A 10,446-nucleotide genomic window follows, 5' to 3' on the forward strand; every position below is an offset into this window, starting at 1 on the left:
GCGTATATTGCGAGGAGGCCCGGGTAGACCAGCCCTCTCAATTATGTTCCATATGCCGCAATAGGGTGTTCTCATCAACCAATGTTGAGATGTTAGAGACCACTGAGCCATCCGCCTCTTAGGATTCTTCGTCCCATAAGGTGTGTTCCCTAGAATCTTCTGTTCCTACACATGCAGTTTTCCCAAATATCGCTGCTCCTTTGCCTGAAGGAGACTTTTTTTCCACCAAAGGTTACTGCGCGGTTTCCGCATGGCCATCATTATGGCTTTAGCGTCTTTGCCTCTTCCAGCTACGTGCAAGCGAAGGGTTAATCTGTGCACTCCTGACCAAGGACCGTTGTGTAAGAGGATGATTGTATCCAATCAGTCTTCTGAGGAAGCCATGCCCTCTGAGGCTTCAGAGGTAGAACCTCCAAGGTCTGAGTCTCCTGATTTGATTTCTCCGACTGAGGAGGATTTAGCATTTAGATTTAGAATGGCACGCCTGCGTTTACTTCTGAGAGAGGTTTTGGTGATGTTAGAGGTTCCCAGTACTGATCCGTCAGTTGAATCTCAGTCCTCGGAATCAGATAGCGGACTTGACTAGACGAGTGGAGCGGGATGGAGATCCTATTCCTTATCGTCTATGTAAATATATTTTTCCTTTTTTTTTGTATTAGAATCCCAGTTCTGAGCTCTATGAGGAGTTTGTTTCATATGACAGGCTGGACCTGTTGGGGTTTTTTTTTACACACTCATTTGGCTATCACTTTTGTGCGCTCGTCTATTTTATTTTCTATTCCGGTTAGGATAGTTTTTTGGTTTTAGAGCTCATGGTTGTTGTAGAAACTCCTTTTAGGAAATGTTTCGCCACTGGGATTTTGGTACTAACGATTTGAAGGTCGCGATTGTTGGAGACTTCCGGTGGAAGTATCTAGGTCTCTGTTCGGGTTGATGACTCCCTCGATATTTTCGAGACAATAGTTAAGCCTCGGAGCTTATATTTCCTTATTTTGTTTATTCTAAGTTTTTTCTAGCACTGCTGGAATTTAAGAATTTTCCGTTTGACCCTTGAGTTTTATGACAGATATGTCATCGTATCCTAGATGACAGGCAGGACCTGTTTGGATACTAGTTAACAAAAAGAAATAAAAAGGAGGACGCTAGATAGCTAGAAGTAACAAACACATTTATTCTTTAGACATTTGGTCAAAATTATTATAGCACATGAAAATAAAATGTTAGCATTTTAAAATCTAGTCCAGAGTCTTGTGATAAAAGATATCCTTATCCTTATAATAGTATACTGGTTTAAAGGGACGTCTCCCTTATATGCTAAGGCAAATACAATTAATAAAATACGCAAAATTAACAATAAATAAGCCCTATAATTCAGTTAATGCAAAATATATGCAAAAAATGAAAAAATAAAGATATGAGCAAAATATGAAAAAATAAAAATATATAGGATAAAATAATAATATACCACCTTAAGAAAAAAATGTATATAACAAAATTCTTGGGTACTATTTAAGTCTGTTCTTTCCTTTTACACAAAAGGAGTTTTTCTAGCTATTCCGGTCCAGACAGAGCAGGTCCATCTATCCTAGATGACAGGCAGGACCTGTTTTAGGTACTATCATGGATGGGTGTCTGATGCTGGATCATATGGATCCAGAGGTCCTAGAGGCTGGAGCTAGGCTTTACTTTCTGCCTTTCTGGGCAGTTTTTTCCTCTCTTGATTTTGTCATTCAGCATAGAGAGGGAATGACTGACTTTTAGAGTTTGTCCGGTACCTTTCGCAGGGGAGAATATTTTCACCCACTGTTGGTGCTTGGTCCAATAAGGGGTTTCTCGTCCTATTTCGGTTCGATGTCCCTTAAGCAGAGCTTATTAGATTTCCTTTTTGAGGGAAAATATACGGTTCTCTCTACCTTTGTTCAGGAAGGATATATTTCCGGTCTCATCCTTTTGAGCAAATCCGGTATATAGGGACCGTATCTTTCAGTATACCTCATTGCTGATCCTAGGTTTTTTCTTGGGATCTGGGGTTTATTGTGCAGTATCCTGCTTCCAGAGTTTACAGTAGTTCCCGAGCCTTGGCAATTCTGGTTTTCTTACCATCGTCTGCTAGGTGATTTTAGAGAATTTCTCTTGTCATTTCCATCCTCAGAGTTGGATGTAGATCTGAGTTATGCGTGTAGGTTCCAGAGTGGATCCATGGATGCTGTTTGATCTTTCAGACAGGAAGACTTTTCCTTAAGACCTTTCAAAGTTAGAGTTCATCGGTTTATGCCCTGCAGTTTTCCTTCAGGCCTTCATTGGCATTGTGGGAGGGTGATGTGTTTAGCCCAGACCGAGACTTTGTCATGGCATTGTTGTTGAATCTGTCTTAACAGACTTTCATGGAATACCAGTTGGGGGCATTGATCTCCAGTGTTCGGTTCAGATCTTTTTTCTTTTAGCTCTCCCAGGGCGGTTATGACTTTGTCACTTCCCTGTCAGTGGGGAGAGAGTGTCTTCCTGAGGTCCGTGGCTCAGGAGTTTCCTCCAGATTATTCCTGGGGTTCTTCAGGCGCACATTTTGCTTTGAGGATCTGGTCTTCTGGGTTCATACCAGTTGGGTGTTCTCAGTGGGTGGATCTCTTTCTGAGACAGAGAGTTCATCCGGCTTAGACGGGAGGGTCTTGACTTTAGTGGTGGGCGGAGGCCCACAACGGCTCATTGTCAGCGATCCGCTTTTTGGGCGTGCTTTTCAGGAACAAATGTTTTCCACTACACTCATTCCTTTGATCTAAATTCCAGAAGGGTTTCGAATGTGTATCTGTATGATAGCCGATCGAGACTCTCAGAGCGTCCGTACCTATCCCAAGTTTTCCCCTTAGGGGGTCACGCTCTGGGATCCTTAGACAGAACTATTGGATCTTTAACGGTGGTTGGGAGGTTTATTTTAACCTTCTTCTTTGATCTCCTCCAGGTTATCCTGGAGAAGGGTTTTCCTAGCTAGTTCACCAAGGGACGGCCAGCTGAAATAGCCTGATGGTTAGCTTAGCTACCTATCAGGCGGAAGGTTTCAGGCTGAAATCAACTGTATTTCCTTGCCCTGGCATGTGTGCTCGCAAGCAGATTTTAGATACTTTGTTGTTCTCCTGTTCAAGAGGTTCATTGAACTTTCAGGCATTCAGTTCCTTTTGCTAAGGCCTACTGCGGTCAGGTAGTTGAGTTCAATCTACTGCTCCCTCTTGGAGTCTAAATTTTATTTTTAGGGCATTGCATCGGGTGTCCTTTGTACCTTGCAGGAGGTGGTCTTTGAATTTTCTCTTCATTGATCTATTACGTCTGTAGAATATTATCTACGTAACATAGTCTCTATTGCAATATGACAATCTGAGTTTGTTAGGTGCTTCTCTCAAAAATTGTTACTTTTATTGTCATTTTTGGTAGGGTTCTTGCTTTTTCTGGGAATCTCGCCTTGATGTTCTTTTCAGCCTACATGGAATAGACAGTTTTATCTGTTGTATATTCATATCTGGGAAGTGCAGTGTTTTGGGAGACTTAGTTGACTCCCTTATTGTTCGTGGAGGAGTGTTATTCGCTTGAACTCGGAGACAGCGGGACACTAGCCTCCTCAGAGGTTTATGGCTCAGTTCGAGAGCAGTGACGTCTTTTGGGGTCTCTGGCATGGGATCTTTCTGGTTCTGTTGGGCAGTTGCTTGGTCCTCCTAACATTTTTGTTCCTTTTTGCTTCTGTTGAAGCGGTTTTTAGGAGATTTAGTTGTTGCAGGCTGTGGTGCCCTTAGATTTGGGCCGCCTCTTCTTTTTTTTTTACCCTCCCGGTAGCATTCAGTGTCTTCTGTGGCTTGGGTATTGTTTCCCAAAATTATTGAATGCAGCTGTTGACTCTCGCTATATTAAGAAGGAAAACATAGATTTTGCTTTTCCTTTTCTTCTGTACAGTGAGAGCCCACAGCTCCCGCCCGTGTTCTCCGATGGGCGGCCCTAAATTTAATTGTTTTTTTTCTGGCACCTTTTTCACCCTGATATTTCTCCTATTGTTACTTGTTCCCTCGGCAGAATGACTGGGGGATAAGGGAAGTGGGGGAGGTATTTAAGCCTTTGACTGGGATATCTTTGCCTCCTCCTGGTGGCCAGGTTCTGTATTTCCCAAAAGTAATGAATGCAGCTGTGGACTCTACCTGTACAGAAGGAAAGAAAATTATCTGGTAAGCATAATTTATGTTTTTAAATATGATTATTCTTATCTAAAATACCCTGGTCTATGTAATGTTAATTTATAAATACAAAATACAATTTTAAATCACAGCTTTAATTAAACTATGGCTTTGAAGAATATCGTATCTAAAGTTGATTACAAATATCTAAAACAATCGCTATACATTACCATTTACCAATATTTGAGAGTTTCAGTATCCAAGATTCCTCTATTGTCATATAAAGGAGATATTGCACAATTTTGGAAGAGAAGTGAGCCCAATAATCTCTTACCCAGGAAGAGGGTTCCAAACAGGGTTTGTCTTACAAAAGACTGTCTGCACACTCTCGTCTCTGTAAGCAAAATGGCAGCAAAGTAGGGTTGCAACAAGATAGCAAGCAAAGGGGGTTTTCACTCCCTGTGCAGAGAGCTTTTGTCAGAGCCAAAACTCCTCCCCATTTCTAATCACCTGATACAAAGATTCTAAAGGGTCTGGATAACTCTCATTGACTATGGTAATTTTGCAGGCCTGGTAACTTTATCTCTCACAATCAAGTACCTTTTTGGCTGCAATTCTCGCATCGACCACCGGGGGGCAGGCCCTTGAATGGAGTTTTTATTTAGTAAATTATTAACTGCTTTTCAACTACAGAGACATTTATAAATATTTATACACTTATTATTTCCAGCTTTAATAAACTTATTTGGTCAATTTCTATGGGCCTATTTAATTGAATATGTATTTTTATATATATAGAAATATTAGACCTGGGCATAATATTAAATCTTATTATATATATACATATAATATATATTTCCTACTTATAATGTCTTATTAGATGTACTTAAGAGTCATATTTCTATTAGGGGACTTGGTCATTTTAATTTAATATTTTTTTTTTTTTTTTTTAATAAGTTTTTTATTGAGTATAAGGATTAGTAACAACAATTGGGGACACGCAGGACCCCTGGTAAATATAAACAAGACATTCAAGTACACATATCCAAAAATATTGGACGTAGATACAGCACAGAAAGATATATCCAGATATCGAAACAAATGATAAACAAGTTAATTCTAGACAATGGGGAGATAATGTTCCTGTAAAATAACAACAACAAAAGTTTGTGGCGAAAATAGTCCGCCTAGTTTGAACCCTAGTGTGGGCTCTATAAATGGAGGGGGGGAGGTGAACCAGTGCAGAGCATTCTATATGACTAAACATAATGGTGAGTAAGCATAACATAGTAGAAGAATTAAAAATAAGTGTTACTTGTCCTAAACAGAATATTATTTCCTTAGAATGCCTTCTGGTTTAGCAAGCCCTAGAGTATTATAGATAACATAGCACTAGGCTTTCGTTGAGTCTAGGACCCATCAACCATGCAATGGGGTCTTGCCATATAACATAATTAGACTAAGTAGCTTAAGCTAGCCCTTCTCCTCGCTGTATATAAGAGTGTATATTAATTAATCCTAGGTTGGCGTATTCACGTGTTAAACTTCCTTTATGTGGACTCCCTCCAGACACTGGCCTAGAAAGAGGAGCACATGTTATGTAAGGGTTGTCACGAGCAATAGTAAAAAGGATAATGATACAAAAGAGTACAATAGCAATATATACTTGTATCCATCGAGGGCCCCCTCAAACCCCCAAACTGGACAAACGTATATACAGGGTTTATCATTATCGTTAAATGTATAATATCAGTAACCCACGTACACCACAGTTATATAACCGCTGTGACATTAGTTTCAAATGCACTTAAACAATTGTCTAACCCACAGGCGAGGTGTAAGAACCAGATGTGTGCAGCTATTGGTATGAAAGCCATCTGCCAACCGCATTGTAACAGTAAATAGGGAACTAAGGTAGCATTAAAGACCCACAGCATTGTTAACAAGATTTCAGTATCTCTTATACCAGTCTCTTTGGACCTACAAGCATTGAAGTAGCGGTATGACCTAGACCATAAAATTGGAAATGCGATATGCCTTATTTTGGGCACTTGATATTAGCAAACTACAACATATAAAAAAATGTATACACTAGTCCATGTACCTTGTAATGTAATGCAAAAGAACACTCTCTGAATGTATGGAATAAATTATGCTCTACCGATAACTTATTACATATTACTTATAGCCAAATAGAGAAAATAAGAATGTTAGCCTTAGTGGCCGCTAAACACCAAAAAGGAACATGACAAAAGATATGGGTGTGTGAACATTCACATTCAACATGCAATCAAAGAGGAGAAAAAGAAATAAAAAGAAAAGAAGAAAAAATATGTGAATATAATATATACCTTATAGTCTAAAGAAGTCATACACATCCCAATGTTATTAGGTAATATTTAATTTAATATTTTATAAGTTATACATAATTATTTTTCAGGAAATTTAATATTTAATTTCATATTCTGCTGTTATATTGTTACATTTTCATATTTCATATCATACACATACATGTAATAGAATTCTGTAGTAATTAAATCATGACATATATATTTATGAGCATTATTATTATTGATTATTTAATATAGATATCTTATTTCTTCATTGCACATTTGTTAATAATGTTGTTTTGAACGTATGACAACATAATAATGATATAATTCATAGCATGAATTATATAGGTATGAATCAGTCCTATTTAGGACACCTTATTGGTACATCAGTTGTCTGACATAAAGAAAATGTTTTTTATTCTGAAATAGTTTGTCAAACATTTTAAATACACCAATACAGTTATTTATTTAATTCACTTTATATCCAACACAGTGCACAACATGTGACTCATATATATAATATTCATACAATCTGAGCATATTAATTTATATGAATGCTATCAAAATAATTTTAATATTTAAATTTCAAACTCTTATGTTTTAAACTTCCACAAGATTAAAAATATTTCTCCTTTTGTTACCTTTAACGCAGACAAAAGACTATGTGCTGTTTCTTGAACTCAGTGTGTGTTAATTAACTCTTAGGTGGGAAGTATAATCTCAGACAGACCGTCCACTCCTCACTACAGAGTTTTATGATCAGCTAACTTTATTACCAACTATTCAGACAGTGAGCTGAAAGTTTCTTTGAAATGACATATCTTTCTATCTAAACAAATGTTATCCCCTTTTGTTCTTTGAGACTTCAGATCTGTAATGTGTATTTGAGCACAGTAAAAGGGGGGCCTGAGTCATGTCTGATTCAGAACTTAATGAAAATCTGTGACATTGCAGTACAGAGTTTTAATAAAAGAGCTTTTATTTCAAATAAATGAAATATTAATCTGAATAAGATGTATATAGTTTTATAGCATACAATTGTCACTCACCTATTCCCTGACAAAACACAAAATCGCAACTTTATGCGATTCAGATATCACATATTGTCGTATCACAATCGCGCAGCCCTAATCACTACTATATTTGAGCATTACTAAGGGGACACAATAACATTTTTAAATAAGAAAATGTAAAATTCCAACTGTAGTCTAGCTCACAAAAACGCAAAATTATACCTATTAGTTTATTATGGTTTTCTTTCTAGCATGTAATTTATTAACAGAAAGTATTCAAAGTGCTGTTTTTCTTCAGTGTTTGGTGTTACAATTTATATGTTTTGCTCCAATAGTTTTAGAGGTATGCATGTTTATGCTTAAACAAACTTTTTATTGCATCTTTTTTTCCTACAGTTTTGCCGAGTTGAAAAAGGAACAAGCACAAACGAAAATGAGAGAGCGCTTTTATACATCATTCTGAGTGGAGAGCAGACATCACTATATAAGGAAATCAGTGAAATGGCAATATTTTAAAAACAAAGTAACAAAATGAGAGTTTAACACCCAAATCACCTATCTGGAAAATAAATATTCTAAAATGAACTGTTTTCTATTAAAGAGTCTAATAATAATTATGAGTACTGCACGCTAGATCAGGGGTTGACAAATGTATTTCATATTTTGGAGCCAGCAAGAATACTGAACAGCCAGCCACACACTTTTGTTATGGTTTAGACAAGGGTGTTTGTATATAGATGTTGAATAATCCAAAAAGGTATGAGCCAATAGCAAAATTCTAGTTGCCATGACTTTCTGGCTCATGAGATTTGTCAGACCCTGAGCTGGAGAGCCTTAGCAACTGGTTAATGTTTTATACATATGTAAATGTTTTATATTTTAGTCTTTTTTTTTTTTTTTTTTTTTTTTTATTCGAGGCACTTAATGTTGAAAACAAAAAAAAAGTATTCTGCTCCCATCTGGAACATATCGAAAAAGAGACCATGATATCCCAAAAAAGAATATTGGTTATTGTGATTTCATCATTTCATGTATACAGTATTATAAGTATAAGCATGGCTAAGCCTTTCATTGCTTGATTCTGTTTTATATACATTGAATAGTTCAGCCACATTCATCATTTTTAAATATGGCATTTTAGTAGTTTGTTTCTGTAATGTTCTGATTTCTTTGTGTTACATCCTGGCATTTTTGTAGAGACTGAGTGTACCAGTTAAAATATGACATGGCAGGTGCTGGCCTTATTAAACAAGGTCAATATCAGACAGTATTTGTTGCCAAAAAATTAATGTCTGAAAACCTCATTATTATTTTTTTTGCATTTTGTTCCAACCACTGGAATGGCTAAAACCAGCATTGTATTTACATTTTATTTTTTTAATGAGTACAAATGTATTGATCAAGTGCACTTGAAAAGAAAATATCAATCATTTTATATAATGATTTGTTCTTATTGTAAAAACAATTTTTTTTTGTACACTGTCATTATATAGTTTGATTTGCCCTCTCCAATTATCAACCTACTAAGTGAAAGTAAAAAGACAGGGGTTTAAGAGACTTTTTTATTTTCTAAAGACCAGAAAACCATATTGAATTAGTCAGTTTTGTGGAGACGTAAACTGTGCACATACTGCTCTTGTGTGCCTAGTCTTATTGTGAAATAGAAGTATTTTTCAACATATTAATAAAGCGTCTGGAAGTGCCACAACTTTAGCATCTTTATCATGCATTTCATTATGCTATGAATGTTGCCACTTTCCTAAACATTACCACCTCAGAAACAAATTTGTTGGGATCAAAGCAAATAGTAGACAAGACCGATATTCTTGTAAATCGCTATTGTGAAGAATGTGTTATAAAATGCCATGCTACAATCTAATAGGCAAAATAATTATGTAGAATGTTTAATAGGTTGTAGATTGCCTGAATTTATTTTTCAAAGAGGGACTTCTAATTGAAAATTAATGATTGTATATACTTTGTTCAATCTAATTACTGTAATGATTTTTTTTTATACTTTTAGGTTGTGTTGTCTACATTGTGTTGTTTGTATATAAAAATGTTAATATGTTAAAGGGGTGGTTTCATGCCAGATACAAATTAGTTGGTTTACAAAATATGTCTTTAGTCCTCAAAGGTCATCCTGCTCAACTATAAACTGGTCAAATAAAAATAATTATGTCTAAAGTAAATGTGTGAATGTTTAGTTTGCATTGAAAACATCTTTAAATCTGGTGCAACCTTCATTCTGTGTACTGCAAATATAGTTACAGTGTTTAGGAGGTTCTAGAAAGTATTTGTACTAAAAAGTATTTATACCTTTACTCAACAAACACATATGATCTTACTTGTGGATTTTTCTTCAGCATACCAAAGCTCAGACAGATTTCTGCACTGCAAGCATGTATCAAACTAAGGGCCAGATTACGAGTGAAACATGAGTGACGTTGGGTTTATTGCACCTGTTTGCACGCATCTGAAGTAGCGTACGTATTACAGGTTGAAAGTAAACTCGATCGATTGAGCGCAATTAAGTTAACGTGCGTTGAGTTAGAGCGACCTCAAGGCTCTGGTTAACTGTTACGCTTGAATAAAAGGTTGCATGAAGCACATCAAATCTACATGTAAAAGTACAGTTACACTCATAATAACAAAAAATATAATAAAAATAATTTTTTTTAAAATGCACAAAAAAAGTTATAAAGGCTCAAAGATATGAGATCTCAGGTGATAGGGGGAAAAAAGTCAAGCAAGGGGCTTTTTACAAAGACATACATACATATACATGTCTAAATATGTATATATATATATATATATATATGTCTGTAATGTGTGTACTACTACTTATGTATTTATTTAAATGTGTGTGTATATATGTATTTACAGACATATATACACACTGTGTGTATATATATATATATATATATATACACACACACACATAAATAC

At 36.0% G+C, this 10,446-nt stretch overlaps 1 protein-coding gene across 1 annotated transcript in view; it reads left to right on the forward strand.

Annotated features, from left to right (window-relative positions):
• Positions 1-8,164, forward strand: part of LHFPL3 (LHFPL tetraspan subfamily member 3) — a 375,927-nt gene extending 367,763 nt beyond the window's left edge. The window contains exon 4 of the mRNA XM_053716546.1: positions 7,894-8,164. The gene's annotated coding sequence lies outside the window, so the exon portion shown is untranslated. The remainder of the gene's footprint in view (positions 1-7,893) is intronic.
• Positions 8,165-10,446: the final 2,282 nt, after the last annotated feature.

Source organism: Bombina bombina, chromosome 6 (assembly GCF_027579735.1).
Source record: "Bombina bombina isolate aBomBom1 chromosome 6, aBomBom1.pri, whole genome shotgun sequence".
Lineage (NCBI taxonomy): Eukaryota > Metazoa > Chordata > Amphibia > Anura > Bombinatoridae > Bombina > Bombina bombina.